Source organism: Anas acuta, chromosome 2, assembly GCF_963932015.1.
Source record: "Anas acuta chromosome 2, bAnaAcu1.1, whole genome shotgun sequence".
Classification (NCBI taxonomy): domain Eukaryota; kingdom Metazoa; phylum Chordata; class Aves; order Anseriformes; family Anatidae; genus Anas; species Anas acuta.
In genome coordinates this window covers 73172982-73200764 of record NC_088980.1, presented here as the reverse complement: position 1 = coordinate 73200764, position 27783 = coordinate 73172982, and the positions used below count along the sequence as shown (strand labels likewise).

Genomic DNA, 27783 nt, shown 5'->3' with positions numbered 1-27783 from the left:
TTTTCTGTTTGAAGATATTGCCTTAATTCCTCCCATTCATTTATGCTTGCAATTAATTTCTTCAAATGAGCACTTTTTCTCGTTACTTTGTTTACTTCCTTTTTGGAAGATGGTATCCCATGTAACACAGCATAACTATTAGAATGCACATATTAAAAATAATGCTGATTTTGCTCAGATTGGCATCCTTTGGCAAACTAGATACTAATTTTAGTTGACTGTACTCACGTGAATATCTGCTATGGAATTCCTGATAACAATTATTCTCAACAACATACATCATTCTTATAAAAAGCTTAGTGATTTGTTAATGTAAACGTAATTTGAGGCAGCAAGTACAACTACCTACTGTACATCTGTTTTTGTGTTTGTTTTTTTTCCCCGTACTAATTCTCTACAGAGTACAAAGGAAGAGCCACAGGGCAAATGGGACTTTATCAGATACAAATAACGCATTTCTTTTCATTTGTTCTACGCATAACTACACCGAACTTTTGACTTTGAATGGGACTAACTCACTGCAAATCTACAATAATCTGTCAGCATATATAATGTTAGTTTACCTATTAAGGGTGTTTTGAGAAAGGGAACAAAATTGCAGGCAAGATTCCACTGCAACCTGAAAAGCGTATTTTGATTTCACACATTAAGACTCAAAAACAATGAAAGAGATTACTTGGTCAAAGCTATAAAAGCACTTCAGGATGACTCAGCAGATGGCATTACTCCCACAGAAAATAAACTGTATCACCATTAGGGAGTCAGGAAACTCCAAGTTCCTGGTGTGAATGTTCTTGGTGGTGTGACCCTTCCCATCCTGTAAACAACCAACAATGTGTCCAAGAAAAGCTTTGCTGACTTCAGTTGTCTCACTGATCCAAACAGCACTGCAAATAAGTTATTTGGAAGCACTATCAAGTTCAGTAGAAGGCTCACATTTCCAGTCATCCGTAACTATCACAGAACTACCATTTTGTCTAATGCAAATGTGTTAACCATGAAGCAACAAATACATTGAACAAGAAATACAAGCTTTTTATATGCATTTAAGCCTTATGTCACAGTGCTCTTACCATTTAAGATGTATACTCTATTGCATTTACAGGTTCATCTAAAAGCAAGAGTAATACTAAAGGGTAATATGAAAGTAATGCCGCCGGATATGTACATCATTCTGACCAAAACTGAGAAGTCTATTTTTTCCTCATACAGATCAACATCCAAAATTTACTGTCTGTAAAAGCAGTTAGTACTTTAAAGATGTCATATCAAAGGTTTGGTTACTATAAGATATATTTGAAGTTTGCAGGTTTTGAAGAATAAAAAATATTAAAATAATAAAAATAAAAATAGAAATGTAAACAAAGTAAACATAAAAATGCTAATCCAAAACACAAATAATGGCTTAGATTCCATCTGTGCTAACTGAATACTTCAAGTTAGTTATTGTATCTCTTTTGTACTCCTCTATTATAGCACCAATACTGAAAGAAAAATAACAACAGTTGTTTATTTCAAAGGCCTGGACACGCTGCTTAAAAAAATTAGTCTCACTCACCTAGAACAGCATTGCCTTCAATTAGTACATATATTCAAGGCTTAGTTATCTTAAGAGTTACTAGCAGCACTTCAATAGTTAATAAAGAAATACGGCTAACCCTGTTTTGAAGGAGAGATTTTACTTCCATAGCACCCAGATGAAGAAACAGATTGTTTTTCAATGAACAAAGTTAAACTAGTTAGGAATGAGAACACTCACCAGATTTAGGAAAACCACTGGCATGATTTCACACCCTACCACCAAGTCTTTGTAAAAGATGATGTGGTTATTCTGAGCCTACTGAAAGATAGAGTACCATGCTGTCACTGAAGAATGAGACCACTGTACTGAAAACATACATCATTCTAATATAATGGAGATATAAATTGAATAAAAACCCTGATAAGCCTTAACTTAATGTAAAGTAATAAAGTAATGTATCACTATATAGTAACATAAAATCTTCAGTTCTGTATCACTGAAGTTAATGGAAGCTTTGTCACTCAATTCAAGTGGCCCAGGATTTTACTCAGTCAAAACTAAAGCCAAAATAAAAGGTCTTACTCCAGGAACAATGATTGCAATGAGTAGTCTTGTAACTTACTTTCTATCAAAGCACCAGTGATGTCATTCTTCAAATTTCCAATTTTCAATGACTTGATTTCACTTTCAATGACTTTGAGAGATTTTCTTAAAAATACTTTAGGGATTCAGAGATTTTTCTTTTAAATGGCCTCTGATATTTTCTCATGAAGAAAAACATAAACACCCATCACTGTTTTTTCCCTGCCTTCAACTCTCAACTGTGTGGATCTAGCTGGGAGATGTACTTAGGAAGGTGTGCAAGTGATGCAGGGATAACAAGTATGTTGAACAGTGATTCATTACAGAATTCCACTATACCTTTTGAGTAATCAGTTAAAGGAACAGAAGTGACAGAGAAAGTGCAGGTACAGTCTTAATTGTCCTACTTATCTGAGGATAGATATCGTTCAGATTTACAGTACAAATAAACACAAGAGGAAAATGTAGCTAGCCCTAAAGAGGCAGTACCCAGGAACCTGACTTATTTTCCTTGTTTTATCAGTAGTATACAAATTTCACAGCTAAAGCTTTCAAAGCCACCAGTCTCACACTCAAGTCTACAGGAAACTGAATGCTGGTAGACAGTAAGTTCATCTGACCACTTTTCCACAAAAGCAAACTCCTGATCACTTTGCAGTAAGTAATAAGAAAATAGTGGGATTTGTCTTCTACACTTCAACCAACCAACCAACCTAAATGTGACATACATGTACAGTGGGAGAGGATGTACTAACTCTTTACTAATTACTGTGTGGAATTTCAAAAAAAAAATTACGTTTTATTGCCATATGAATTACTGCGATAGAAATCAACCCCATTTCTTATGCACGTCACAGAAGGCAACTTCAGACTAACATATACATATAGATTATTTCTCTAGCACGTTATATACTGAAGCTGTATGTACTAAGCCTTCTCACTGCAGTCAATTTAAAAAAATCCACTGCAGTGTTTCCAGACTAGTTAATAACTCTCAGCATTGACAGAGGAACGGTATCAAAAGTTAAGGGAGAGATTCTGGCACTTTAACTGATTAGCGATTCAATTTGCTGTCACTGTGGCCATTAGCAGCCAACACACTCAGGGCACTGCCAGGCTGTTCCAGCCCTAGTGCTGTGAGGCTGCCCCAAGATGGCTCAGGGTCAGAGGAGAGCAAAAGCACTTCAGCTCAGCCCCTCAGCACAGCTCCCTGCAGAGCTGCACTGATGCCTGCCTGCCTGCCTGCACCCAATTATGTGGCTCTTAATTCTTTGCTGACCATAGCAAAGGGTCTCAAAAAAAAGAGTGTGGGGAGAATGTTTTGAAAACCTGTAGATACTGTTAGGCATTTATGACCCAGGGCAACAAATACAGCAGATATGAAAGGAAGCAAATGGGAAGGGGCTGTTATCACCTGTTGCCTTATCTAGCAATTTTTAGCTCATTCTTTCTTTGTACAGCTTTTCTGCCCTTCAAATGCAATAAAATAAAAATAAATAAATAACATTATTAAAAAAATCCCTGGCTACGCACTGAAGAGAACAAGAGCACACTACTAGGATGATTTTCTTTAGAGAAATATTTCTTTTGCTTGATGCAGTACAGTAGGGAGACAGCAATTTGTCTACAAGATGAAATGCATATAATGCCATGCAATTTCTGCTCTCCAAACTTTATGGACAAGTTCAACAATAAAAATTTAGAAATAAAACTCAAACTCAAATAATGGCAATAATGGAAGTCGCCATAGTTTTGTCTCTATCAGAATGAACTTGTGTGAGCTTTGGCTCTATACAATTTTGTAGTGCAACATCTACAAACACAATACTTTGAGAGTGTGTACCTACATATATACACACATAAAATATGTCTATATTTACACAGTATGTGTATGGTGTGCATTCATGCACACATACACACTCTTTTTATTTATACTCAACACACATATGTATACACACATATGCAACACTATTGATTATTATGCATACTTATGTAGTGATCAACAACAGTAACAAGTTCTGTGTAGAATAAATTAAACATGACCTGAGAACAGAAATGAAACATAAAAGTTGGGATTGCAATGAGCTTTGAAAATACAGGCACACAGACCTGAGGCTGAGAACAACCCACCACTGACTGGTGATTAACGAAGATCTCAGTGGTACTGCGATTGAACTGTGCATTGCAATTGCTATGCTTTGCTAAGTCTAAGTTATATTTGTGTTATGTTTTCAGTATAATTTGTATCACTCTGCTAAACCAAAAATTCACATGTAATCCTTAAGATTTCCTAATGTAACACAAGGTAAGGAGCTGCCATTGGCTCAATTTACTGAAAGGAGCAGACTGGTACTAAACAAGTATCACTGTGTCCTGAGAGACGTAGCACTGGTCATAATTAGCTGAAAAGGAAAAAGGATTTCTTAAACACTGTGGCCTGTGCCAAGGATTACTGACTGAACAAATAGAAGGCAAAGAAGAAACATCACCAGAGAAAACTCATTCACAGTACAGTCAATAAGTTTATTTAAGTATGATTTAGTAAAACACCCGTCAGCTCCCATCCTACTACATGCCCATGGTGAAAGACTTAGTGGGAGGGGGGAACAGGGATTTCATCACCTTGAATTGCTTGTCCAGAGCCTTAAATCTCAAGGTAGCCAATTTCCTGGATTTTCAAACTCCTAAACACTTGTTCTTGCTCCTCCTCTCATGTGTATATAAACTGCCAATGTTTTCAGCAAGAACTCTGTATGAACAGACTTGTACAGAAGAACTGCTTTCAGCATCTGTAAAGCTCACATCCCAGAAGTAATGTCATTTGGATGTAGACAGCTAGTGTTCAAACTCCCTCTTGACTTTTACTTCCATATAGTTTGTACGAACATGTTTAAAAACTGGGTGATTTTTCTTATTGCAGTCTTCCACCTGACCCCATTTTTTTCTTTTAATTTGCTTGGAATGAAACAAAGCTTTTAACAGAGCCTCTTTCATAAAGAATACCTGAACTTAATTTGGAATAGAACTATGTATCAAATTTTAATACAGAACATGAAAGAATTTAAATTAAAAGATAAATATTTAAAATACCAGGTTTTGAGGAAATATAGATGCTTGAATGAAGACAGAAGTCACAGAACTGCCTCAACAACAGAAGCTCAGATTCCTGCAGACTTTAATTTTACAAAGGAGCCTAATAAGCTAATACAGAAATGTGTGATATCTATAGAAACATCCCCAGTGTGTTCTTCAAGCATTGATAAAGCACTCTAATAGACAGGCAAGAAATATTGAAGTCCTTAAATGTGGTGTTTTTTTTTGTTTGTTTGTTTGCACTTATTTCCACCTTGTTTTCAAAAGACAGCAGCAGCAATTTGAGAAAAACGAATAATAAAAAGTATAAAAACCACAGCCTTTGTGACTAGATTTACTCCAACTTGTACTTCACCCCTTCTTTATCTCACTTTATTATCAGGAATTTATGAAAATTCTCTTGTTGGATTTCCAGCCTTCTTTCTTAAAACTGCTCATTAAAATGTCTTCTTCTGTCTGTTTCTCCACAGCCACGTTTCCTTTGACTCCAACCCTACCAGCTACCTCTGAAGTGAGACCCCATACATTCTCTCCCGCTCACAGCTTGCTTGGTTTTTCTTGCAAAGCGTAACCTCAGTTGTTGATGAGTGGGTTACTTACCTCCTTCCATCTCTGCTTTCTAAACAGTCTCCTATCCAAATGAACAAATTCCTAAGGCTCACAACATCATGGATAAATATTAGCATTAGACAATCAAAACTAAGAAACGTCTTACCAGACAGGGATGAACATGCTTGCTCAAATACAGCTCTAAGACTCAAAGCATGTAACAAATTCAGCATATGAGTTTTCAGGTCTCATCTAGCCATAAAACATTAATTTAATAAAACAAATTTAGTTAAAAACAGCAACGTAGCAATGAATAGTTGTTGGACTTAGCATTGTCACCACTAGGCACTTTTGCTGTTCATTTGTACTATTTTAATGTGCAATGCAAATATTTATACCACACTGTATGCCACAACAAGTTGCGGCCAGCATATCCTTCAAAAATTATTCCCAGTTGCACCTTGTTCCAATTGACACAAAGAAAAATTGAGCTAGAAATCAGTAACACATTTATCTTCCAGATTATCTAGAACAAAAATGTAGCACTGAAATCAGCTAAACAGATTTCAAATTCAAATATACTCTGTGATTTTGTAGGTCTTACTGCAGTAGCTTTTGCTCCAAAATACGCAATTGATACTGAGGATTTGGGATATGACTTTTTTTTTTTTTTTTGGGTGGGGGGAGGGGATGGGGGGTAAAGGGCAGGGGAGTGGTGTCTTTCAAGTGAAGTCTCCGTGGCCCTGCCAGGCTTTTCAGATCTTTACCATTAAGGCTCTGTTTAAAAGTAACACAGCAGTAGCATGAATAGAGTAATTACCACAGCTACACATCCCCTGCAAATAACCATTACAAAACAGGATTCCTTTTTCCCTTCCAAGAAGTCACTGTCTATCATCTCCCTTTGCTACAGACAATTCTGAAAATCATGCTGGGTACAGTTCTGCCATTTCCCCATTCAAGCACATCAATCTGTATTTCAAATTTATTCCTCTGTAGGAACACAGTTATACTTGGGGGTATCTCCAAACTATCTAGTAAGCTGCAACTTAATTTTCATATTTCTGCAGCTGTGATAACAGGATAAACATCTAGCACAAGTGAGAAAACTACCTGCTAAAACATAGTATTTTGTCCACTGTTTTTCAGTTTGCTATACAGCTTCATGTATTGATAGAAAAATGAATGTTTTTAAACTAAAAGAGGATAGATTTAGTTTAGATATAGGGAAAATTTCTTCACTCTGAGGGTGGTGAGGCACTGGAGAAGGCTGCCCAGAGAAGCTGTGGATGCCTCATACCTGGAGGCATCCAGGCTGGATGGGGCTTTGGGCAACCCGGTCTGGTAGGAGGTGTCCCTGCCCATGGCAGGGGGTTGCAATTAGACAGTCTTTAAAGTCCCTTCAAATCCAAACCATTCTGTAATGTGATTCTATGATATAGATGTGTTTTTTTTTTTGGCTGTTGCAAGAACTAAGACGGAATACCAGAAAAAGTCAGACAAAAATTTCAAGATGACAACAAGCATCCATCTCTAAATTTTCTTTTTGAAGTCTCCCTTATTCAAGTAAGTAAACAAATAAACACAAACACCCACACAGATAGGACTTATTTTGGGAGTTATTTTGTTAATAATTTACTGCTTTCTAATTTAGAGAGACTATTTCCAGAAACCAATTTTAAGTGATCAAGCTACTACAGCATATTTTCTATACAAAACAAAGCACACTAATTTGTCTATAAACAAGTATGCATTAGCAGAAATTATTACTATGAACTACAGCCCTGAATTGGACAATCTATGAGCAAGTACATGATTAGTTAACACACTTCACTGACTTTTGAAACTATGGTATTTCGCTTGCAATCATTTAACAGACTGCCTGAAGTGGGGATACTGTCATACAAAAAAACTACCATTATAACAGCTGCAACAATACCACATTTTTAAAAGAAAGAGTTCTTCGGTGTCTTACTGAAAATATTAAATCTTCCCCCCCCCTCCCTTTTTTTCTTTCTGGGGGGGGGGGGGGGGGAGGTGGGGAGGGAGGGAGAGAGAGGGAGAGGAACAGTCTATGAGTAACTATGTCATGCTTTGGAATTTATCTGTAAAATCTTCTTTCAAGAAGGATAAATCTCCCTGCTGAAAATAACCATATCAGTCTTTAATGGAGTTGATATTAACTTACTAGACATTTCTAATGGATTCAATATGGATTTCTAAGGATTCAATAAGCTGCAGACTTAAAAATAAATAAATAAATAAATAAATAACACCACAGGAGAAGTATACACCTCAGTGATCATGTAATATGGACACCTCACCAGCAACCTACTGGTCATTACTCCGCATATTTTAGGAATTAAATCAGAATTACCTCATGGGTGTTGACGAGTAACTTAGTCAATAGTAGCTTTCAAGAGAAAATAGCAGTTAATGGCAAAGTGCAACATTTGCACATAGAAAAGAATCTCAAGTAAAAGTTCATGTCTGCCTTTATCAATCACTACATACAATTTCTGGGATCTGTGTTTAGAAGATGGCTAAAAAGAAATATAAACCCACACCACACTGGTGGATTGGTAAAAAAAAAAAAAGAAAAGACAAAAAAAAACCACAAATAACAAGAATTACCAATGACTTGAAATAGCTAGTCTTCGGTAAGACAGCAGATAAAAAGACTGTTTTGCTTTAGTGAAAGCTTCATCCCAGTCCAAATCCACACCGGAACACTTAACAAGGGACCATGTAATGTGGCAGATGAAGACATAATGAGACAGAACTGTTGAAAGCTGGGGGAAAGACCATTATATAACCTTTTCTTTCTGTCTTTAAAGGTTGTAATTAATCCTTGGAGCTACTTACCTGGAGTTCTGTGGATTCTCTGACACCACAAGGCTAAATAAAAATGAGAGCATCGTTAAGAAATACTTGTTCAACGTGCATGTTGTCATAGATCAGACAATCCAGTGAATCCCCTGTGCTCTACCAGTTAGCAGACTCCTCGGACAATTTCTAAATTTTACAAGGAAAGTCATTTAAATGGACTCACAATTTTTTATTTGCAAGTTTCTCAGTGCTTTATGAAAATGGTATAGGATCATACAATTCCTATAAATTTACACACCTAAAGAGATGCTGTAAGTAATTATTTTTAAAATATATTTAATAACCCAGTTTAAAATTAATCTTTCTTCCCAAGAAGGACAATGAAATCCTGGACAGTTTATTGTCCAGAATCTGAGATTTTGGTTTTCTTTTTTTTTTTGTTTTGCCCCCTTCCCTCTCTCTTGAGAAACCAATTCAAAGTTTATTCAATTAAGACAACCAGCTTCTCTTACACCTTGTTCTTTAACATACTGCTACAAAGTTATGGAAAAAACACCTGAAGGATAATGTGGTCATTGTTCACAGTCAACATAGGTTCACAATGGGAGGATCCTGCTTAAAAAACTAAATTCCTTTTATGATAAGGTTGCCCATCTAGTTGAGCAAGGGAAGCCAGCTGATGAATTTCAAGCCAGCTTTGAACTTCAGCAAAAACTTTCAATAGCAACAGGGAAGGGTCAGGCTGGGTGTTAGGAAAAGGTTCTTCAACAGGAGTGTGGTTGGGCACTGAGACAGGCTCCCCAGGGCAGTGGTCAGGGCACCAAGTTTGACAGAATTCAAGAAGCATTTGGACAACACTCTCAGGCATTTAGTCTGATTTTGGAGTGGTCCTGTGTGGAGCCAGGAGTTGGACTCCATGACCCTTGTGGGTTCCTTGCAACTCAGGATATTCTAAGATTCTATGAAAGTCAATTTGTTTGTTTGTTTTTCTCCTGTCTGGATGACCAAATGTTGTTTATTAACATTTATTATAATGATCTCTTGCTCCACCCTCTACTCCCCCAAAAGGAAAGGTGTTCAAGGCAGCTAAACTCTAGTACTCATGTCAAAGCTTTTCTGACCCCTTAAAATTGAAAATATTAGTACAATATCAGAATCTCTAAAAATTAGTTCATTTATGCAATGACTTGTATTATTTGATACTAAATATTCTTAAGATTTGCTTAAATATAATTTAGGAGTTTCACTTTTTAGTAAATTCAAGGTTATACAGAGAAGTTCAGTAACTCAAACACTGTGATCTTTGAGAGAACCAGATCTAATTACATGAATCAAATTATTTTATCTATATTTTGGAAATCAGTATCTCTTGAAAAACAATCACCGCATGCTCCTTCCAGTTGCTCAGCCACAGGACATAAAATCATTTTTGAATCTTCATGCGTACACACACTAGAAATACGGGGCTATTCTCACGGAAGACAGCATTCCCAGAGCAGGAGGTTATTTTCCTGTAAACAAATTTCTCTGCTATTGATTACTTGTGGTACTGGTTGGTGACCAAAGGCATTTTTGTCACACCATAAAAGGCACTCTTGTCACCCATCCACAGCAGTAGATCACCTTATTAACCTGCTTAAAGAACTCTCTATAATGACTCAGTAAGCATAGTGGTAGTGTGGACTTTTTTTGGTTGTTGTTTTAAACCATAATTGGCATCTTCATAACATGCATTAGTTCTGGGGGGTGATTTCCCTTCCCCCCCTACCTGAAAGGGCATTATTGGGGAGTGGCAGGTGAAGTGGATGCTCCACTACCCCACCAGGATTTCAGGCCTGATCTGCCATGATCACATCCTCATGCCATGGGGACTAGTCCTCAGCTCCCAGCACAGCAAACCTGTGCTAATTTAAGAGTTCTCAGCAAGGCTAATCAGCAGATAACAGGCTCCCACACAGCAGTGTTACTGCTTCTGCTACACTAAGCAAACATGAGAAGCACTGAAGTATTAAACCACAGTAACCTACATCTCTCTTCAGGGGTCCGAGCTATTTGCAAATTTAAAAAAAAAAAAAAAAAAAAAAAAAAGAGTGGTTCAAGAAAAAAAAAAAGGAGGGGGGATCATTATGAGCACAGAATTTCCTTAATGGGAGAAGAAACTGCAGGACACAAACTTTCTTCTGTGCTGAACCTACTCCAGTCATACAGCTCAGCAACACTACTTAAACCTCTCTGTTTTCTTTTGCTTTCTGAGACATTTTTGTATTCTTTTTAATCCTGAATACAACCAAGGCAAAATTATTGTTATTATATGAGCTGGACGCCCTATTGCACTGACACAGAGCCAAGTGTTCTGTTCACCAGAATTCCTTTGTCCATAACCACAGGGTATCTTATTCTCACACCATAAGGCAGTATTTTTATTAACAGCTTTCTCAAGTTAGCACCTGAAGACAGATAAACAAGAAGATAATTCACAAAACTAAATAGGGCTGGAAAGGAAACTAAAGAGATTCATGTATCTTTGTTCTTATGAGTGTCTGAAACACCAGGATACAAGGATACAAGGATGTCTTTAGTATCCTTTCCAGAGCACGTTCCCAGGTCTACTGAGCTTTCTGCCATTTCTGTAAAACTATACATGATGTTTCTAGAAAATATCTGCAATGTATTTACATTGCTACCTGAGGGGTCAAAGAGGCTAAACATTTGTTGAAAGACAAACCAAAAGTTTCAACAATTACTTTTGGGGAAAAAAATAATCAATGCAGTCCATGTAACTGCAACATGAAAATTATTTTCCTACCTAGTGATGGGAAGTTTATGGTTTCAAAGAATATAAAAGTCCTTGAGAAAAAATCCCTCTCCCTAAACTGCCAACAGCAGCAGGTTGGAAGGCTGTTACTCTGCTTTAGAACCCTACACAAGACAATTCTTTTCCTTGTATTTAATCACATAAATACTACTTTTCACAGCAGTTTCTTTAGACCACCTAGGACTCTAAACACACGTACACCGACATGCATACACACATGTATATTAATGGAAAGTATCATAAAATTACAATACTATATGCAGTCATTGGTCCCAGCCAACATGGGTTCATGAGGGGTAGGTCCTGTTTGACAAAATTGATTTCCTTTTATGATAAGATCACCCATCTAGTCAATCAAGGGAAAACAGCTGATATGATCTTTTTGGACTTCAGTAAAGTTTTTGACACAGTTTCCCGTAGGATCCTACTGGACAAAATGTCCAGCATACAACTTAACATAAACATCATATGATGGGTGAGCAATTGGCTGACGGGCAGGGCTCAAAGGGTTGTGGTAAATGGGGCCACATCTGGCTGGCGGTCACCAGTGGGGTCCCCCAGAGCTCCATTTTACTCCATTTTAGGGCCAATTCTCTTCAATGCTTGTATAAATGATTTGGATGTAGGACTAGAAGGTGTTTTGAGCAGATTTGCTGATGATACTAAACTTGGAGGAGTTGTTGACTCTGTTGATGATGGAAAGGCTTTACAGAGAGATCTGGACAGATTGGAGAGCTGGGCAATCACCAACCACATGAAGTTTAACAAGAGCAAGTGCCGGGTCCTGCACCTGGGACGGGGAAACCCTGGCTATAAGTATAGACTGGGTGATGAGATGCTGGAGAGCAGCCCCGCAGAGAGGGATCTGGGGGTTGTGGTTGACAGCAAGTTGAATATGAGCCAGCAGTGTGCCCTGGCAGCCAGGAGGGCAAACTGTATCCTGGGGTGCATCGAGCACGGCATTGCTAGTTGGTCGAGGGAGGTGATTGTCCTGCTCTGCCCTGCGCTGGTCTGGCCTCAGTTCAAGTACTGTGTGCAGTTCTGTGCACCACCGTACAAAAAGGATCTTACTCTTACTTTGGAGAGTGTCCAGAGGAAGGCTACAAAGGTGATGAAGGGCCTAGAGGGGAAGACATATGAGGAGCAGCTGAAGTCACTGGGCCTGTTCAGCCTGGAGAAGAGTAGGCTGAGGGGAGAACTCATCTCAGTCTACAGCTTTCTCATGAGGGGGAGTGGAGGGGCAGGCACCTACCTATTCTCCTTAATCACCAGGGATAGGACCCACGGGAATGGTGTCAAGCTGCGGTAGGGGAGGTTTAGACTGGACATCAGGGAGAGGTTCTTCACCGAGAGGGTTGTTGCACCCTGGAACAGGCTTCCCAGGGACATAGTCACAACACCAAGCCTGTTGGAGTTTAAGAAGCATTTGGGCTGTGCTCTTAGTCACATGGTCTGGATTTTTGGGTAGACCTGTGTGGTGCCTGGAGTTGGACTCAATGATCCTTGTGGGACCCTTCCAACTCAGGATATTCTATGATTCTATTTCCCATGGCTGTGCTATGCAGAGCTGTAACCATTACCAGCACACTGCTTTTAAAAATGCTTTCCTGTAAGCCTCCCCTCAAAGGGTCATACTCCCAACTACAGTTGAAACAAAGTATCACAAAGGATTTGATGAACTACTTTTAATTTATGACCCCACACTATTAAAAAATAGTATGGGGTCCTCAAACCTGGTTTAACAGTCCTACAATACAAAGAAGTATTGCTATGGAAAACTGAATTTCTGGAAGCAGAAGATACACAACCTTCCAACACATTGTCACTTAATTTGGGCTTAGTTTGAGTCACTGTTCACAGTCCTTCTTGAAGGTCTCTATCAATAAATGTCAACCATTCATCTCCCAGTCTTGGAGCATGAATAAGCAGTCATGAGAAAGGCAATTTTAAATTTAATCAGTCCATGACAAAACCCGAAGTCTGAAAATCAACTCTGAATAGTATTTACATGCAGGAATATCAATCAAGCCATCCCTACAATGTAAATTAAAACAATGACCACCTAGCTGATCTGTCAGCACAGTATCCCTGGCAACAGACAAACCCTAGTATTTCAGGAATTATTGATTTTCTCTGTTTGTAACACAACATTATTTGGTAGAACTTTGGGGGTGTCAGAGGCTGATGCTTCATTCCCTAAAGCAATGCAGGTAGTGCTCATTTTCTTCTGATATCAGAAGTAATAAACTTTTCACTAGGGAAATGTAATAAGTTACTGCTTCACCCTGAGAAGTAAGGGAGTTTTAAAATCACTGCTGTTGCCACCCACCCTCTGTACCAGAACAAAAAATAGACAAACAACCAAAAACAAATTAAAATAATAATAATAATAATAATAATAATAATAATAATAATAATAATAATAATAATAATAATAATAATAATAATAATAATAATAATAATAATAATAATAAAAAACAGAAACCACACTAACCAAATGCTAGTGGAAAACCTGCGAAATAGAAGAGGACAAAGAGTTGTGTAAAAGAAAAAAAAAAATATTTTATGAGAGATACAGACTTAATAAACTTTCCTGAGGTTTAAGACTTTTCCTTAGTTTAAGACTTTATAAGACTTTATAATTAATTATAAACCCCAGAAAAATAAGTATGTGCCAATGAAGTTAGAGGTGCCGCAAGTAGTAAAAGGGTTAGGCTGTTACAGAAGAGCTAGATAACTGAGAACTTGTGCAGCGTAAATCACTATTGTTATGTTTTTACAGGCTAACTCCAAACACCTTCTATAGTATAACCTTAGAATACATTGGGTGTGCTATTTTAAGCAAAGATTATGAAGTCACGATGCTAAGAAACCACTAAGTACAAAAATTGTACATGGTCCCAAACACATAACCCATTATTCAGGAATGATAAACTCGTGGCAAAAAAATATTCTGAGAAGAGCAAGTAAGATCTTCAGGGACAGAGAAGGGTTTATTCATATGTTGAAGGCTAAATAATACTCTTGATTAATTTAGCAAATATCCTGTGCACAATAGCTTATATACAGAAAAGCACGAAGGAAAGAGAACTGTACACAAGACATGCAAACTTGAGATTTTTAATCAGAAATTTCAAGGAAAACTGATTTTCATCAGCAACCATTTGGTGATTCTGAGATATTCTGCAAATAGAATTGAAAGGAAAAAGAAATTAATTTTGAAATGCAGCTTGTTGTTGTATATGCTTTCAGATGCTGATCTAGCACCCTGTATTTAATCAAACAAAACAGCTAAAAAAGAGAAAGCCTAGTAACCCTGCATTTAAAGTTTTATCCCAAGCCACATTACTACTAGGGTGCCTTTTCATAAGAGCTACAAATAAAATCCATTTTCCCTACTTTAGAGTGGAGTGCAAAAAGCTATTCCCACTAAGGTAATTTTAATTAGTCTGCAGCTTACTTCAGTATTTCATCTCCCACTAACATGAAAAGTCATGAGTAGCGTCTCTAACTGTTTGACACCTAATTAAACAGGCAAAAGTTTGTTAGAACTTATGATCTATCATAATTTATTAGAAAATGAATAGAAGCAGCTCCAGAGCTGTGGCCAAATCCATCATTGATTTATTGGACCAAAGAAAGCCTAGATTAAGTGCCTTTTTCATTGGAACTAAACACACATATTTCAGTTAAGAAAGAAAAAGGAGACAAATAGAAAAGGTTAAGCTGAAAAACATGCCAAATACTTAAAAAGAAAATGCAACATGTAATGACCAAAAGCTAACAAAAATAAGCAAGTTACAACACATTCCTAATCTCACCTTTATAAATTCTGATCTGTTCTTTGCTTGTTTCTTTACTTTAAAACAATATACAGCCTTGCACAAATTCAGACATGAAAGTACTCAATTAAGTATCTATTTCTCCTTTTCCTATCTAAGTCCTTCCCCATCACAACTGGTAAGTTTTAATTCCTCACCTTAGTATGCCTTACTTGTGCCCTGCCTTGTACTCCTTGGACTTCCTTCTGTGGAGCCCACTTACACTTTACTTTTTGAACAACAGAGTTTCTTGTCTCCGTACTCATACTCAGAGATCCCCTACGAAGTGTTTCAGAGCGCTGTAGCATTTAATTTAAAGGGAGGAGGGTGAGAAGACCAGAAAGAAACTTGTCATCGAGTGCTCAATTTCTAGCCTGGTTGATCCATCCTTGTGGCGCACATGACAGAAGAATAACATCTGATATTTTATGGTTTCCCTTTGCTCACCCAGAAAGCCATGAGGACCAAACTGTTTTTTCCTCTTTGTGTGTCCCTTACTGAGCAGAACACCAACACGTTGTCACACACTGACACAACTCCCTGCTGTGGCCTTGGATTCTCTTCCTTACAAAAACCTACCACAACTGTTTCCCCCCTGGACCTGTCTGTAATATTCAATGTGTGTTCACATGTGTTCCAAATATAAAAGCAAGCATGGCTTTTATCTGGAAGTAAAGATCATCTGAAGTACTTCAAGTCCTTGTACTGCATTATGAGATAAGGTGGCCCTGTTTCTCCTGTTCAGCAGATGGAAGCCAAGCCCCACCATCATCTTTGCTTTGATACTTTAAAAGAAAATCTTACTCTGTTAGTAACTTGATAGCTGCTGTATAATGCCCAGGATGGAAAGCACCAAAACAGAAAAAAACACAGCATAAAAAAAAATAAAGCTAAAGACACCTTTATTAACTTTAAACAGAAGAATTAATAGTTGCAAACAACTGGATTTCCTTTGAAAGCCATCTGTCCTACTTATATGGTTCCCCATTAACCTCCCAATCCCAGAGTTGCTACGACCAGTACTTGCCCTTCAGCTATGATACCTGCTGTAGTTATGAATCTATCAGTGGAGCTTTTATTTAGACCATGGCAAGGTTTCAGAAGCACACTTCTGTCTGCTGTTCTTTTTATACCACGGTGTTGACTGATCATTGCCCAGACTGCATGGGAAGGTCTTGAGCTCATACACATACATTCAGATGAGCTTCCAAGAGGCTTTGCCAGAACTACGTCTCCTTACAATTTATTGTCTTGTTACTGTGGAGTTAACTCAAGCAAAGCTGAAATGAAAAGTTTTACAGATGACTGGTAAAATAACGCTGCAAGGACTTTCACAGATCCTTCATGCATTTACTAAGAGGTAAACAAGTAGACTGAAAGTAGCAAAGTCAATTTTCATGGCGTGACTAGGTTCAGAAAAGATGTAAATTTCTGAACTATTTCAGCAAAAGAATGTACGAACATCAAATTTGGATCACCACAATGATATGAAGAATTTTGCTTGCCGATTGAAATATTATGAAGTTCTGTGAAATGTAAAGTTTCAGTATTTGTATTACTTCTTGCACCCCTCATGAAGTGCTAGGAGTAACGTTAGATGTGTAAGGGTAACATATCTACTTACTATTCTTTCAAAGATCACTAAATATTATCATAAGAAGCAATAATTTATGAGCCAACCCATTATAAGTTCGGATGCAATGGAACTACCTTCTCATTTAGTTCTTTACTCGTTGATAAAAAACAGAATATTATATGAAATTCCAGTTTCTTTCATATCATTTATTTTTATTTTAAGAATAAAATCCTTTTTCCTTTTAAGCTGCTTTCTGCACTTAAGTGGAAGCCTCGCCCGTGTCAGTGACTGCAGCAGCGAAACTAGGTAACAAGAAAGACGCAGATTTTTTTTTTTTTTAATTCTGCTTTTAAAAGAATAAAGATTTATCATCCTTTGAGGAAAAATAATCTAATTTTATCATATTTTGGCATTTAAATCTTAATTTGGTAAATCTTAATCTTCAAAATCACTATTGGCTCATTAAAGAGATTCCACAATTCTGAACGCTCTTTGCTCTGTTCCTGCATTTTCTTCCATGAAACACCCATTGCCCTTGACACAGAGGCTTTCTGTGCCTATGCATCCATTCAATACTATTACATGTATGTCTAATACAATGTGTGCAGATTTAAGCAGTTCTTCTCATGTGTACTCCAGTTTACTGAATTTTTCTGTTTGGAGGGAGTAGTAACTTTTCAACAGGCAAGTTGTGGTTTCTAAGTAGTGAAAACATATGTACCTAATGCATTAACAGCAAAGAGTTTTAAAACTGTTAAAAAAAATCTGAAATAATGAAACTGATAATCACACAACAATTTTTTACTACATTGGTGATTATTCTCTAAGATATTTACAAGACTTTGTTACAAAAGTGAATCATCCCAGATCCTGCACCAGTGTTTTGTATTCACTGTTAAAACCTGCTGACTGTGAATATCACTGATAATTTGACTATGTTTTGACCCTGCTGATTAAAACAATTAGAACTGAATTCTGCTGGCTCACTAGGTTCTATTTGCTGACGTATCCCCTCTGCACCCAAAGGGAATGCTGGTAGCACTACAGACATAATGCTTTAACCCTTATTCAAGCACATGATTCAAAACATGAATTATGATTATTTATACACAGTTGATTATGTATATGCAGTAAGAGCTGAATCCACAACATTTTTCTCAAGTATTCCATCCATACATTGCAGATAAGAATCAGAATACCTTGAAGAAATTCAATCGAACTTGAATTTCTTGGGCTCTTTAAAATGAGAGTAAAGTAGGATGTTAAAAAAATAAAAAATAAAAAAATAAGGAACCACCACAAATTCTGTAAAGAGAGGAAGAGAGCGATATCCTGCCTATTAATTAAGAGAAGGATCATCATTAAGGAAAAAATGATAGATTTCCCAAATTGTTTAAAACAGCATTTCTAACTGCCCCAGACAAAGATGGGATAATAAAAGGTAATCAGTAAGAGGCAATTGATCTATAAATTAACTGAATTCATATTTTAGGATTCATTTCCTTCACTTATGCTGCCACAGTGGAATTTGGTGTTCTTAAGTAATTTAATTAGACAATAGTAACTAGAAGTTCAATCATTGCTAATTACTTTATTTGCTAGCAATAAAACAAAATGTTAGAACTAACATGCATCTCAATCTAGTGTTTACAACTTAGCATTTTATCTGTCCTTTCCACCGGATCCACAGCTCTGCCCTACCTTTCCCCATGCTTACATTAACAGAAGCCAAAGAGACAGTACAGGCTATAATGATCTTGTACTGACATACTACTCCTGGCTATGTTGGCTGAAGAAAATGAGAAGAATGGAAGAAGAAATAATACCTTCCTCTTCTTTTGAGATTGAAACTAATCTTTAAGCATGACTGGAATGTGTATAAACACCAGCCACCAGGCCTCTTTGAGTGCATCATACAGCAACAGAAGCTGCTGAAAGGAAAAGCTGTGAATCTCATTGCTCCCCTTCTTCCACAGCACTGCAGTCAGAGGGATCCAGAGGAGGGCAACAGTCTCTCAACTACTCTCCCTTTGGAGAGTAACACTTCTTGCTGAGATCCAAGGAGAGAGATACAAACAAGCCTGTCATTGCCTTGCTCAGCTGGGAACACCTCAGAAGCACAGGCAAGACGGCTCACTGAGATCAAGTGAAGTCTGTCTTCCCAGGTGCCTGCTGCATCCAATTCCCACCTCCCTGCATCAATTTCTCTGCTTATTAGACATACCATTTGGAATGCCACTCTTTGGATAAAGCTTTTCACCAACATCTTTGTCCTTATCCTTTTAAAGCTTTTCACCAACATCTTTGTCCTTATCCTTTTTCTGTGTGCCAAGGCAATGCAAAATCTCTTAATCACTGGGTGGTAGCTTGAATGCCATCTCCCCTGTAACAGCACTGTTCTTAACAGCCACCTGCATGGGAGTCACACGTTTGTTTTAAAGGAAAAGTACAATAAGTGAACAAGATAGACCAGATGATACTTTCAAACTTTGTTTTGTTTTTCTTGCTTTAAACAACAGAAGTGACAAAATCTTGTAGCTGCTGTTTGAACATAAATGAGATCTGTGAGACATATTGCCCTCTATGATGGCTGGTTTTTTTTTTGTTGTTTTTTTTTTCCTCCATTCTGTGCTGCAAACACATCTTTTCTGTGGCATGACTTAAGGCCTTGAAAATGAGTGATTGGAGCACTTGTCATACAAGGAGAGGCCAAGAGAACCGGGACTGCTGAGCATCAGAAAGAAAATTCAAGGGGATCTCAGGATGATGAAGAGAGAGCCTGACCCTTCCCAGTGGCACCCACTGAGAAGACAAACCAACTGAAATACATAAAACCCTACTTACATGTTTTAAGGAGAAAAAAATGAAACAGAACAAGAAACCCCAAACCTTTTGCTGTCACAGTGTTTGAATACTAGTACAGGTTGCCCAGAGAAGTTGTGGAGTCTCTGTTCTTGGAGACATTAAAAATCCAACTAGACACAGTTGTGAAAAACCTGCTCTAGCTGACCCTGCTTTGAGAAGGGGCAGGACTTAGATTAGGTCATCTCCAACAGTCCCTGCTAACCTCAGTAAGTTATTATGTTTGCAAAAAGAGTTTCAAAATGCTTTTGGAGTAGCTACTTTTTAAATGAAAAGCAAACTAAAGAAGTTTAGTTACAGAAAAACTGTGTAATATTTTACCTATGTTATTCAGGCAAAAATAAACTACGCAGGGCTATACAGAACATATTTCATAATAGCATAAATTACTACTTCAGTCATCATCACACCACAGTTGGGAGAAAAAAGCAGCTGGCAAGACCTTTTCTTTGTGAATTATTAAATTGTACATCTAGCACTGCCTATGTAAAAGTACAGAAACACTATCACAATGAAGAAAATAAGTTTGCTTTCTTTTGATAATCTGGAAAAGTATTTGAAAAGGTCTAGGCAGTTCAACAGGAAAAGTAAGGCACAATGAAATTACATTTCTACTTTTGTTTGTACATGGAAAAAGTAAAAATGTCACTTTGGCTAAGTTAAAAATGGTCTCTCATATTGCAAAAATGTTATCAAACCAGCAGAATAAAAAAAAGGTCAAGTTCATGACTGGATGCTTCACTGCATCTGTTTCCACATGGACTTGCCATTTTATTGAAAATACCAAGCACATAGATCAAGGTTCCAAAGAAGTGAATTACTAGACCTGATAAGAAAAACCTATCTTAAAAAGTTTGAGAGTTGTCGCAACACAGGTTAATTGTTTCATTACTGAACAAAAAGGGCAAAAAAAAAAAAAAAAGTAACATTTTATCCTCACAAAGCATTATTGACACACTGATCAAAACAGTGAACTGAAAGCCATATATGGATGCAGAGAAATTCTTAGAAAAACAGTAATATAGTAGAGCAGCATCAAATATAACAGTTGTTTGTATATATCAACCCTTTGGGTTGGGAAGTTTAATTAGTGTACTCAGATCTCATTACATTTTTGCTTCTTTGGCTTTTTTTCTGGCAGCATGACCTGAAGTCAGTGCAAATTAAGTACTCTGAGAGCCCTGTGAGATTGGTCTCATAATTATTTCTTACCTTAATGTCATCTAGTTCAGCTTAAAACAGCCAAAACATGTGCAAGGGAAGAACATGTTTTAAACAGTCTCATTTGAATGCATTAGAAGTTGTTTATGGGCATGCCTAAAGTGTCAGGCATCTGGCTCAGAAGTTACAGATAACAGATTTGCTACAAGTTGCATCAGAAATACAATTTGAGATAAGGCAGAAAAACAATAATGCTGTTTTGTTTAGGGCTGAGGTGCACCCTATGACTCAAACTATGCAATTTTTTTTTATTTTTAAACATTTAAGAGTTGTTCTTTACTTCTTCATTGCTATTGCTGATTTCTTTGGGGAGGGCAGGTTTGTTTGTTGTTTTTTTTTTTTTGTTCAGAACTGCAACAAGCAATGATATAGTACAAACTTCAGTAATTAGATAAATGCATAGAATAATAAAGGGAAATTGAAATTATATATTTCTGTTTCCTAGACTCAACAGAACTCAGAAGTGGTGCTTTGCATGTACCTTGCCTGCTTGGTATATGAATGAAGCCACAATACTCCCACTAATTTTAGTTGTGTATGTTCTGCTACAGCTACTGTAAATCTAAATACACTTTCAAATTATTTATTTCCTTTGAAAAGTAGGTATCTAATAAAACAATGTTTGGTATACTATCAAGATGAAACAGGAATAGAAGACATGGACTTTTACTGTATTCGGTAAAAAAAAAAAAAAAAAGTCTCAAAAGACTATTACAACTCCAAGTTATTCCAAATGAGAATGGCATGGAATTTTTATCTTGGGAACAAAGTCTAAAACAGCAAAGGTCTGGTTTATCCCATCAGACATCAAGAGTTAGAAAACAGCAGAATACAAGAGTGAAGTTCAATTCATCTGCTAAGACATCTCTAAAACAGACACAACTAAGTCAGATACACTGCTAGGAAAAGGGGGAGAAAAGCTGTGTATTAGATGTTGATATTTAGCCATCAGATGTTGATATTTAGTTGGATTTAGTGCATCATTGCTGAAAATGTTTTTTACTGCTTTTTCAGGGTACTACAGATAGTTATACTACGTTATTATACATGGGCTCAGAATTGTGTTTGTGGTTTAGAGAAAGGCATCTAAAGATTAATGGCAAGACTGCTCAAACCAAGAGTTTGTCCCAGCAACTGAAGGAGCATACCCTGATTTGCTAGGTCTTAAGTTGATGATATGAACAAAAACATGGCAGTTGTAATTGTTGTATATGAAAAATGCATTTGTTAATACCAACTAATCTGGGTTTGTCGTAGTGAGTACAAAAACACTGGATCAAGACTAAAACTGTTTCTCCAAGAACAGAATACACCTTAGTTTACAGAAAACTGGTAAAGAGAGTTACAGAGTGATGCATCTCATGCCTGCAATGGTCACAGAGACAGGCACCTTGATGACACAAGCCTGCACTGTTTAATCATTTAAGGTAAGATAAAAGATGGGTAGGCATAATATTGAGAGAGAGGAAGTCCCACTAAATTTCTCGTGAATATAAGACTTCAGGATTAGCCTTCAGGATCAACTCCTACACTTTATAAGTAGATCTGAAGACAAGTATGTTCAAACCACAATAAAGGAATCAGGAGACCAATCGGTTAGGTAGCAATGATATTTTACCTGTTCAGACCAAGCAGTTTCACCACATTTTACATGGACTGAAGTGTCAATGACAATGTATTTTGTCATCTTTGCATCTTCTCCAGCTGAGACTGGTCACCACAGGGGAAGGACGTACTACTACATGAGTCTGCATGGCAACTGGGTACCTATTGTTTTTGTCCCATGAGATTTTATCAGTACTGTACAAAGAGTCAACAAATCACACAGACAGACTGAAGCTACTGAGTTGGAAAGCTGCCATCCTGGAAAGTTGCCTACAAGCAATTAACAGAATTTAAGTTATTTAATGAAATCTATAAAAATTGAAAGAAAAAAAAAAATACACCTTTGCAGCATAAGGCTGTAAGCAAACTTGGGCCATGCAATCCAAAAGCTTATTCTGGAGAATTGACAACATACAAGGTCAGAGCACTAACTGGAATTTCTCTTCTGCATGCACTCAGGCACATACACACACAACACCACAAACTGAAGATAAGCGCTTCCCTGGGACCTGCTCTCACTGGCTTGTAGTGGAAGAAAAATAAGGTAAATTGCTAGAGCAGCTTTGGAGATACAAATATTCTTGTCCGCTGCTAGCAAATTTCCACGGCATTCAAGAATGCAGAAATATTGCCTCCTTCTTGCAGGAAACATACACAAGTGAAGGAGGAGTAAAAGAGTAATTCATTGCTATTTTTTTTCCTAAAGAAACAATGAACAGAAACTCAAAAGTCTTATTCACCAAGTAAGCCAAAAGAATAGTAACACCTTTTTTCTGGTGTAAAATAAATAACTCAACATGCACTTTCTCCCAACTTTACTAGTTTCTGTCCAAAACTGATAAATTTCTGTCATTGCTGAGATTTGGGCACATACACAAAGCACTCAGACTTTATTTCTACCTCAGTCAACATTAATCTCTGTACTCTGCATAAATCAGTGAGATTTTTACTAGCATCACAACTTCTCAGGTTGCTATAACGCAAAGGTCTGGTAGAAATAAGACAACTTTTCAAATGGAAGAAGTTGCGTGACAACACAGGAACACATTGTGGGCAGGTAGCTCAAGACTGACACAAACTAAAACACAGTTCCTAAAGTCTATTATTACTGACAGCAGTGATAATTATTCTTCTGTTTCTGATATCAATCTAGGGTAAATGCTCTAACATTTCCACAAACATCAAAAATTGAAGTGGTATAATTGGTCTTGAAGTCAAAGAATCACATGGTTGGACCTTACCACAATTTACAGCCTGAAACTGAGATCACCAATACAACATATACAACAAGTCTCAACTGAAAAGAACATCAGTGGAATTTTTCTTGTTTCATACCTAAAACTCTGACCTCATCTTTGAGATTCACGTTTTTCTGTAAGCTTCATGCTATGCAGAATAAATTCTATATCTTCAGACTGATTACTAAATGCTATCTTCCTCATGGAAGGAAATAAACTACTTGGCTAATTACAAGAGTATTAAAGAAAGAAAAAAATCCCAAATGAAAAAGTCAGAATAAACTATAATCCTTCATTTACACAGCTGTGATGGAATTGCCTCTGGCCCAGGCTGAAGGCCAAGCTTACCATTTGGTAATGGTTTTCTCCCATTTGGAGAAACCTCTCACCTGGCCATGAGGAAAGGCAGATATGAAATCAACATAGTTATGTTGGAGCACAGATGTCAATGCAATTCCTGTGGCTGTACACCTCACACATGGATAGTTCAGATCCCCTGCATTTGACCCAATACAGCCATCCATCCCACCTGCCTGTTCTAACCATTCCACATGGCGTAAGACAGGACAGTACAGGTTTTTATACAGACTAGGCCCTTCACAGTTTGTCACAAGATGAGATGGGGTTTCTAAGCGGGTGGGACTCCATCCATGTTTATGTTGCCCTACACAAGGAAAGGAAAGAACATGAGGTCTACGTGTTGTACTTGCCCCAAAGGCACAAAGTTCCAGGGGAAAAAAGTCAGGCCTCACTGCCACTTCTGACAAGTGAGCGGCCCTGGGAAGAGGGCAGGTGTTTTTTGTCCAAAATGCACAGCCTTATGACAAAATAGCAAAAATTTTTGTGGATTACTAATCCATAATAACCATACCAACTGTTTATTCAATTTGTATTCATTTTATTTCTTTTTTAAAGACTGACTACAATAGCATGTACGTGACTGAGACCAAAGTCAGGTTCTCAGCAGAATCAAACAGAAAAGAAACAGCAATGTTTTATTTATAAAGTATCAATATATAAATTACTATTCATTATTTATCCATCTGAATTGTCTGAATTTTAACAAATATCTCAGTGATAATTAACAGTTTTCTATATTTATAGACAAACAGCATTTCATAAATATTTAATTTTACTATCTAATTAGCATGTGTATCCCTACTTCATATATAATACATGTAAAAATAGGTAATTATCACTAGACTATTTTTTCGGTCAAAAATATTCAGAGAAACACTTTTTTTGCTGATTAAAATGCAAATAACTAAATCTATTTACATTTCATGCCTGACATGCTTCTAGCATCAGAGTAGAAGTATAGAAAACACAGGTTAATTCCAGTGTTAACTGAAGAATCAGCTTTAATATATTTTTTTTTGTAAACAAAAAAATATTTTTGTTTACATTTCTAGATCACAGTGGTAAGAGACAATTAACCCAGTAAGAGGTTAGTTTACTAGTTTCAATATTCCAGAATTGAGATAAAAATGTGGTGTTGTGGCATGGTAAACTACATAGCAGTTCAGTTGTCTCAAACAGTGCTGCAAAGCTCAGCTACTCACCCTTCTGCAGTCTACTCCACACTTCCTTAACTACTGGCAACTTTCAGAGGCTTTTCCTCAGTCTTAAGGTTCTTGGTTCTGCAGTTTGACAGGTCATGGTAATTTCATACAGCTGTAACATAAAGACTGCCACTTAATTACACTTCTCTATCGAATTCATGCTATTAAATAATGTAATTTCCATTACTGAACATAGAAGCCTATTTAAAAGGACCACTCCCCATGGACTGTTAGCATTTAAAAACAGCCCAAACATCCCGATTTCATTTTACCATGCTTTATATCAAATACCTACCTACAGAACTCAATGTCAGTGCACATAAACCTCTTTGAGCTAGATCAGACTCTGTTTGGACAGTAACATACTTCCCCATGAACTGCACTGTTCATATAATTTTCAGGCACAGAACCCACCCTGGGAAAGGGGTAAAGTCTGTATGGTTTAACATTCATATATTTCTTTCTTTATTGCTCAAGACAGTGAGTCAAAACCATTCAAAGAATGCATATTAACTGCTCTGAGCACCCTAAGTGTCCAAGCTGGAGAGCTGGATTCCCCTCCCTCCACGAGTTCCCATGGAGGGAAGCAAGGTCAGATCTGCCACAGGGCAATTCAGACCCTGAAGTCAGAAAACTGCCTGCCTCTGCATTGACAGCACAGGAAGCTTAGCTGCCTGCTTTAGTTCCCTGAACTGAATACAGAGTAATAATACTCCTCTTTTGCAGCTCAGAGGTAAAATAGTTCAAGTCCCACCAGTAATTAATGCACAGATATATTGTCTGTGAATGTGTGAAAATTGAGCTGTATTCATGTTCTTTGAAGAAAGCTAACATACATAATCATAAATAATAGTATAATTAATATTTATTATAAATAGTTCTTTTAATTCATGAAAATGCATATTATCTTGCTGCTGATCAAAAAAAAATATATGTATATGTGCACATGTATTCTTTTCCCACTCAGTATTTCAGCACCTACCCCCGAAGCATTGCTGGGCCACCTCTCATGATACACTGTTAGACACAGCACACAGAACCCAAGAGTACATTGGACAGTTTTCAAAGCATTCAGTCCTCTGAGAAAAGAAGGGCAGGAATAAAAGGGGAAGAAAAAAAAAGCATTTGTGCAGTGACATAGTCAAGAATTCCACCTGTGCTGAAACTTAATGGAAACACACAAGACAGAAGCATTGAAACATCATCCAATTACATGTCTGCAAAAACTAGATGCTCCCAAAGAAGAACAAAGGAACAAGAGGGAAAGGAGGCCTTAGAGTGTACTTGGGTTATACCTGGAAAACCTGGAAAAGTCCTGCAGCTTTGGAAAAGCTTGGCCATTTTCAGGTAGTACTCCCTTCCCACTCACTCCCTGTGAGAGAGACCAAGATTTTCTCAAGGGCTGACTCTGCCCTCAAGGAACAACCTCTGAACTGGCACTGATCACATTCACACACAAATACTTCTCTGCACCTAAAAAAATAAAAGTTCCCAGACAGACTACCGAAGAATAAACCCACAGCTGGTCCTTACACTAAATCTGCAAACACACGGCTTGCATTCCCAAACCGTATCATGCAATCTGACAAAGCTCAGAATGTTCTTCTGAATTTCAATTAAAATAGTATATTTCCTTGAAGTAGTTCTAAAAAAATTGTTTGTTAAGAAGAAATACAGACTACTTCAGTGGAGTTTGTAAGAGTGATGTATCTATACAACAAATTAGTTGGATCAGTGCAGAGAGGTGTGACATTTCACTGATGAAATATGGAAATACAATAGCCACACAAAGGCTTATGTATCATTATGCTTTTAAGTACCTGTAGTATTGCTTATTTGCACATTTGCAGATATATGTTAGTATAACCAACGTGTTCTTTGACAAACATTGTATGAGACTACAGTCCAACACCATTTAGAAATTAAATCATTAATTTCAGTCTTAACAAAACAATGTTTGACTTGAGATAAAATTACAGCATATTTCCCCCCACCACCTTTTTATTTTTTTTTTCTTGTTGAATTTAGAAAATATATTTAAGCTTCAATTACAACAGGAAAAATCTATAACAACACAGATGAAAAGAAGAATAAACTACATTTTGAACCAGGAATATTTCTACATTTGGAAACAGCAAAGAACAACTGTTCCTCCCAGGAATAAAGGATAAAACATGGCTGTTTTTCTTATGAAGAAGTTTGAAATGGCGCCTGTTACAAGACAAGAAAATAAGTGCAACTTAAAATATCCACTAATTATTACATTCCTCTTGTCAATCTGTAGCCTCAAATCAAATATTGTTCTTCTAGAAAACAACCACTTTGCAGTGAAAATAAAATATGTGCAATAAATGTTTGAGCTTATAGCACTGGATTATAGGTTACTGCATTTCCCAGTGAGCTAAAAAAATAATGGGAAGAGTTGTTTGTTCTATTTTACAGTACAATAACTGAGATTGAGCAATAATTTATTAAACATCTAAAATTAAGCTTCCACAATGAATAGCT

The 27783-nt window shown here is 37.0% G+C and overlaps 1 long non-coding RNA gene across 2 annotated transcripts in view; it reads right to left on the bottom strand.

Annotated features, from left to right (window-relative positions):
- Window positions 1-27783, bottom strand: part of LOC137851741 (uncharacterized) — a 76691-nt gene that overhangs the window by 19677 nt on the left and 29231 nt on the right. The window contains exon 2 of one of the 2 annotated variants that reach the window (XR_011093416.1): window positions 25276-25387. The exons of the other annotated variant lie outside the window; for it this stretch is intronic. This is a non-coding gene — a long non-coding RNA (uncharacterized lncRNA). The remainder of the gene's footprint in view (window positions 1-25275; window positions 25388-27783) is intronic. 2 annotated transcript variants of the gene reach the window in all.